We start from the raw sequence: 7,754 nt of genomic DNA, 5'->3' as shown, positions 1-7,754 counted from the left end.
ACGCGGATACGCAGCTCTACTTTCGTTGAAGAACTAGAAAAGGGTGCACTGTTCTGCAATCTGTTGCCCTCTATATTTTTTTGTGAGAAATGTTTCTTTTTTTGTTTGTTTCGGTTTTACAAGTTGAAACAGATAGAATTGTTTATTTTTTCTTAAATAAAGAGAATGTTTCAAGTTTTTAACATGTTTAGTTTGCAAAAGTTAAAGCACAATGAGTTATTTATTTTAAGTCTCTCCGAAATGCTTCACTGTATACTTTCTTTCTCAAGAAAGTATACAATGTGGACAACTCGTACTGATTTAGCTTACAAAAATAATGAGTGTTTTTCTTTCTGTGTAAACAACGGACGAGATATTGTAAAATTAAGATAAGAGCTTTTTTGTTCCCGTAAATAAACTCATTTGTCGCAAGAAACGTTTATGGAGAACATTTGATTGCCACTGAGCCGTGGTTATATAAACACTGTGACAAACGTTTTGGCGGAGTATATATTGAGACAAAATGTAAAGCCGCGTTACTTAGAAACTTCCAATACAAACACCAACCTGAAATGTGAGAATCTAGAGCCCTCAACAATAAATTACATTATTCCTTGCAATATATATTTTTTACCGGCCTGCTCATTTGGACGTCCTTGAGTTTAAAATAATTTATTAGCTTAGCTGAGCCACCTACATTAATAGCAATACTGTAATATAGAAATACCTTAATGGAAGTGCAAATAAACCATTAAATGAAAAATTTGCCTAGAATGAAGGAAGATATAAAATAACCAGTAGGACTAAACAGAACCCTCTCTCGATTCGTTTTGAGCTTTGTTTTGAAAATTTTATTTCAAATGCAAACGATTTTCTGGTGCGTCACTTGGTAAAAGCATCATTAACAATTTTAATTTAAAATGTTTACTTAACTTCCTTGGCTAATTTTTGTAGATCTGTTAAATGTAAACTCAATTGGTAAACACAGATCACTTTGCGAAGGCAAGCAATATTGCATCGTTAGCGCCATATTGATTTATTGCACAGAGCATTGACTAAGAATTGTCGAAATTAAAAATGTTTACTTGTCCTTAAAAATATAGTACTGAGTTGGCAATGGATTATTTTTACAAAACAAATTCATTAACATAGCTGCTAAAAGTGTAATGCAAGCGGCAATAGAAAAGACCAAAAGTGCTGTCATGATTTAAGCAGAATGTAAACGAAACGGAAGAGGCTGTTCTAGAAGTAATATATCAAACGAGAGACAGTGTTTCATCGGGATAACCAACCACCGAGAAGAAAGTTGACGATACGACGCTCAGCGGAGTATATTTTTGACAAAATTCGAGGTGTTTGGATAGCCGATGAAACCCTGTCTCGAGTGTTTGATGTATTTTCTCAATCGAAACAAAAACTAAGGAGTAAAGGGAGAAGTATAATCGTCAAAATCTATGCGAATTAAGACCGTGTATTCTTTGTTTTAACTTTTAACTTATTAATGAGTTAGAGAAATAAATGACAGTTAATGATTACAATTTGCTTCGCCCCAGTCAACTAGTTCTGAAAAATACTTTAATAGGCGCTGGAGTAGGTATTTATCATTCTGCCTTACAAAATATAGGGACTCCAGAGGAGCTCCTTACTCAGTACGGAAAAATAAACAATATTCTTAATATGAGAGGCTTGAAAGAACTGTGCACGAGACATTTGCTTTCCATTAGCCGTTGATAGAAGTGAATTGCTTTTAGTTTCCATTTACTTCCCAACTCAGCTAAGCAAAGAGAAGGTATGTTGCTTGTTTTCTTCATTGTTACTGTTCAAATTAAAGTGCACCTAACCCCAAAAATTTTTTTTCGCTAAAACGAATCTAGACTTTATTTAAAGCATTTGGGCGAAGAAATTTTTGAATTTGGTTGAATCCTCGATTTTCTATGCCCTTTCAAAGTCGCACTTGAAGTTTCACGACCGCGTTTTAGGGAGTCTGGGGCGGCGGTACCTGATGACATCTACCCAGGAACCAAACACAATAGCGCCTCAGTCAACTCTCTGTATTTGCTTGAGAAAATGGAACACAAAACTAATCGTTCCGATGTATTTTGGGACTAAAACGTCCAAGTTTTGTCTCAGAATCATTTCTTTTTCGTCACTGGAGTCAGAGATAAGTTTCGATTCGGAAGACTCCAAAATAAACTTCGATCGAGCACGTTCGACAACTGTGAACTCACTGCTTAGAGCTTTGAGAGCAATTTACAACATTCCAAGCGACGAAGGGGAAGACTTCTTTGCGGACGAGCTGCTTGTATATTAGGAATGGAAAGCTAGAGAGGAAGCGGAAGAGCAGGCAAACGAAAAGCAGGAAAGAAAACACAAGGACTGCTTTGGATGGAAATTTCCTCAACTAAACATTAGATTCCCACGCGTGTTTATAGCCCGTTTACATTTGTCCTTAGCGAGAATGTCAAGGTGTGATTGTTCTGTTAAATCCAGTTTGTGTTTTACTTTCAGTTGAATGCTTCATGTTTATAAGAGCGACGTACGTGTTGCAGTTTTCGAGACTTGATGACCTCCAAAACATTGGCTTCGATCGATTGAAAATCGTATTGTTTGGACCTGTATTTTTGAAGCTGCGGGAAGCAAGGCGGAAGGAAACATTTCATCAATCAATCAATAATCACATTGTCACACGTTTTAAGTCGTAACTCCAAATAACCAATGTAAATTGTTCTCAAAGTTTGCAGTGAAATTCGTTGGATAAGCGAAAAGGATGTGTTCCCTAAGCGGTCCGCAGATAATGTTACGCGGTCATATTTTCGACGCCATTGCACAGAATCTTTGTCGCACTGCTGGTTTCCAAACCTTTGAAAAACTCTGTGAGACTAACAATTTTGTTATCATGTAATTCTTTAGGATTAATCTTCGACTTTCATCTAAATCGAAAGAGAAATAAGTGTTGGTTAGCGGCGTACAGTTGCGATCTATTTACATATCAGTATAACGCTTCTTGATCATGATCGGATCACACAACTTTGCCGGTTATGTTATAAATACTGCGGGATTGGAAGATATAGGTTTTCGGTAGTATTTCTACAAATTGCTGGTTAGCTTTAAGCAGAAAATTTATGAAAATCGCGTTCGAAAGTCTGCGGAACAAATTCCAGAGAGAGTTCTTCAATGGTTCTCTCAGATTCAGTTCGCTTGTTTCGGTTCGACAAAATCAACCATCGTTTACGTCTTTATTGCACCATTAGCCGATCATCGTCAGTAAATTGTACAGTATATCTTTCTTTAAATCTGGAATATTGCTGCAACAACCGATAGCACCTCTGGAAGGCGTTTCTGCGCACTTTTCGAATGTTATATTGCACCATCCTGAAGGAAATGAGAGGACTTGAGATATCCAACCTTCCTGGGTAGACGTCACAAGAGCCGCTGGACCCATTCTCCTCAAACTCGGTCGTGAAACAAAATGGCGGTGTTTTGGAGCTATTTTCGGGATTTCGTCGGGGCACAGAAAACCGAGGATTTAACGGAATCCAAAAATTTTTTCGCAGAACTATTTCAAATAACAAGTAGATTCGTTTTAGCGAAAAAAAATTTTTGGGGTTAGGTGCACTTTAAAGTCGAAAGTAGATTAGTCTTGCACAGAAGATGATCACCATTTTTTAAACGGCAAAAAACTTTGCTCCACCCACTCCAGATATGGGGGCAGACAAAAATTTCAAACTGCTTAAAATGCCTTACTGAACTAAAAATTTCCCTGTAAGGAAATGTCTTCCGGGGTCATTGTATGATGTGATCTTGGACAAGGCACTTAACTCTCACAGTACCTGTCCCCACCAAGTACATATATGAGTACCGGCAAATTAAACGGTAGAGAATGGACTAGCATCCCATCCGAAGGGAGTAGAAATACTTCTGATGAGCGTGAAATTGCAGAAACCTGAGACTTGTAAGCGCAGCCTAGTGCACCACTAGGCTCGAACAAAGACTTTACCTACGAAAAAGCAAGACCATCTTGAGATAACAAGCCGATCACAGGCACGGCGTTTCAAAACCAGCCGATTTTTCAATATTTATCTTGATAGAAAGAAGCTTTTTAATAAGAGCTATATGATTTTAAAATCAACCAATCATGGAAGCGTTTCATTCTGTTCAGGGTGTCGTGATGTTCTTTTTGTGTTCTGCTTGTTAAATAACGTCGAAGCCACTTTGTAGTTGATCTAATTGCAAAATGCTACAGTGAACCAACTCGAACCAAAGTTTTGTTTAATTTAAATTGGAAATCCAAATGGCATATGGAGACAGACTCAGAATTAGTTAGCTAAGCCACAATAATATCCATTCCCTTCTATTAACTATGGCCTAAGCTGTAGAAACAAAACATTCGTGTCAGACTCGCCATGGAAATATATATCAAAAAGTGACCCGTTACACTTTTCATAGTTTATGTTCTGCAATAATCACTGTATGAGCATAAACCCCGCAACAGTTTTATATCCTTTACTTATCTTCACGAGCTTTCGAGTGTCGATCTGTCTCGTCTCTTAGTGTATATCTTTCAAGGATGGCTGATGCCTGACAATTGCAAGTATTTTCAGTTTGCCCAATGTATGTAAAAACTACACAACACGCAGATGAGGAATGCCCAGCCTAGCCTAATTAAACTAACAGGAATGATATCCTTGCAGTCGCAGTGATTAAAATCACTGTCGCGTGTTTTTTTTTTTTGGTGTTCTTACGATCTTCACACAGCTTTCAAAGTAGTTTTATTATTTCTTAGTGTAGATCTCATGGGTGGGAGCGGGATATGTAGTCGGGTATGTCTTCGACCTTGCTCCCATAGCTTCCCCTTGAAATTTAGAAGGGTTTGGAATTTCAAAGGAAAAGCCCAGGAATTAGGTTGATGATATGTGTTCATTTCTTTTTTAAAGTGCAATTTAATGCACTTTGCAAGCCTTTCAAAGGACTCGCTAATAAAAACAATGTACGTTGAAACAAATATTTTACCACAAAATAAACAGAAGGTAGGAAAAATTTGAAATCGTTAAGAATGTCTAATGATGAGGGTCAGATTACAATCAAGTGGTATCGAAATCCTCTCCAAAATATGTTGATTTAAAATTGCCATTTACATTTCACCAGCAATTGTTACTCTTGAAGGCTGTTGTACGCCCTACTTTTGAATAATACATGTAGCGCAAATCAGCTTTGTTTTAAGTTTTATTAATTGAGATCGTTAAATCATACGTTTACACTGGGTAAAGGTAAAGTCTGCATAAGAGCCAAGTGTAAATACCACATATACAAGCACAACGAATGGAAATTATAATCAAATGGTCTTACAACAACTTAAGCTCTTCTCTCCTTGATAATTTGTTCTCAGATTACTCGTTTTCTCTTCACCTTCTTTCATTTCTTAGATCTCCATTTAAGACGATAGTTACCATATTCTTTTCCGCTGACCCACTGCGTACACGAACGTTGAATAAAAGTGCAAGTCCCGCGTTTCCTTTTCTTTTTTTTTCCTTTTTTATATAACGCGGAATAGTACAATGATTAAACACAAGATAGTATACCTAAGGCTAAGTAGAATCAAACAAAAGGAGATAAAATTAGGCTAAATGAATTTAATATTTCTATTAAAGGTGCTATCCCCAATATTCCTCACGTTCCTTGTGAATACGACCCGTTCGGACCCTTAGAGTGTTAGTTAATTCTTTATTTTCCTGACTCGCTTTATTTTCTATTTAAAACAATTTGATAGCCAAGCCGACGCCGTAGACAAAACCATGATCTGCCAAGGCTAAGTAAAATTAAACAAACGAAGAGAAAGTTTTGCCAGATGAATAAACATGAACTGTTTAAATCACTTGACGATGTCAGCTGGGCGTTCACAAGTTAACGCATCTCCGCCTTTCTTTAAAGGGACAGTCACGCGTTTGGAATGAATGCAGAACAACGAACTAAATAGTACCTTGTTCTCAAAAAGATTCAACAATCTTCATTTTGACATTCACAATAACTTGAAAGTTGCAATTTTCATTTAAATACAAGGTAATTAGTATTGCCAAAGGATTTTAAAAAAAGCAAAACAAAAACAAAAAAACCCGAAATAACTTATTATAATGACAATGTATTTTCATGCAGCTGCGATCGCCTTTTTAGAAAAACCAATTTAGCTATGAAATAATACACGTATGACTTGTGTAATTCAACACATAAATGGGATTTAATAAACTGGGGTGTGTTTTGAGGAGCAGAGCGCTTTAAGCAGATCTAGAGTAAGGACCTCACCAAAGCAAATTCCTTTGAGAAATCATAGGAGCCAGGTTATGTGCAACTTTCGCTTAAAGTAGAATCATTCTTATATTGACTACTGCAGTCAACAAGAGTACTACGAATCTGTGAGATACATTGTTCATTGTCCATTTCAGAAAATAAAAATCCAGTTAGAACCTAAAATAGGCAAAGTTCTACGTGAATACCACATGTTAAATAAGCACGACGAGTGAAAAATGAATCGAGGGGAGGAATCGAGAATTGAGGGGTCTTGCAACTATTTAGGCTCTTCTCTCCTAAATATGTTGTTTTAAAATTATCATTTGGCCGTATGCACTGCTTTAGATAATAGGGCGAATCAGCCATTGTTTTTATCTTCCGTATAGAGTATACATAACTAGTACTAAACGTAACATGTGTTTACAATGGTGTTAACTAAATTAACCCCATATGGGCTATCTTTCCCAACTCTCTCTTTTACTCCTTTTCTCTTTATTTCGTTTCTTTTCTTAGATCTGCATTTACTATGATAGTTACCATATTCTTTACCGCTACTCACTGTGTGCACGACCGCGCTGATAAAAGTGCAAGTCCTAACTATCGGTTTATTTCTAATTGTAATATATAACGTACGTGGAAGAGTAGAATGATTAAACACAACATAAACAGTCCAAGGCTAAGTAGAATTAAACAAAAGGAGATAAATACACGATAAATGTAATTAATTTACATGCAATTTAAATTTCATTTCACGATTACACCTTGGTCATTTAAGGTTGATATCCCCGATTTTCCTGTTCCTGACTGAGTGTCAGTGAATCCTGTATTTTCTTGACTATTCATTTGCATATTTAAGGGAAAAAACGTTTTCTGGTTTAAAAAGATTAAAAACATAAACTTTCGGCTATCAGTCTATAGCCTTTAACGTGTGAAAAAATGTAGGCGCGCGAACGGAATATATGCGAAAAGGGGTGTGAGAAATTTTTAAACACCCCTAATTCCGCGAACGGAATATAAACGAAATATACGGAATATACAACCCGTTTCGTATATATTCCGTTCGCGCGCATTTTTTCATACACTGAAAGCCGAAAGCATATGTTTTTAATCTTTTTTAACCAGAGAAGGCTTTTTCACTTTAATATGTCTTATCCTGGTTACAGCTCTATTTTCATTCATTTGCAATTTAAAAACAATTTCATGGCTAAGCCGTAGAGTAAAATAATTACAAAAGTAGCATAAACATAGTCCGCCAAGGCTAAGTACAATTAAACAAACGAAGAGAAAGTTATGCTGAAGGAATAAACAGCTGTTTAAATTACTTGACGATGACACTTCGGAGTTCACTTAAAATTAAGACATCTCCGCCTTTCTTCAAAGGGACAGTCACGCATTTGGAATGAATGCAGAACAACGAAACTAAAATAGTGCCTTGTTCTCAAAAATTTTTCAACAGTCTTCGTTTTTAACATTCATATCAACTTGAAAGTCGC

This window comes from Orbicella franksi, chromosome 12 (assembly GCF_964199315.1).
Source record: "Orbicella franksi chromosome 12, jaOrbFran1.1, whole genome shotgun sequence".
In the NCBI taxonomy this organism is placed as follows: domain Eukaryota; kingdom Metazoa; phylum Cnidaria; class Anthozoa; order Scleractinia; family Merulinidae; genus Orbicella; species Orbicella franksi.
This window is presented reverse-complemented; position numbering follows the sequence as displayed.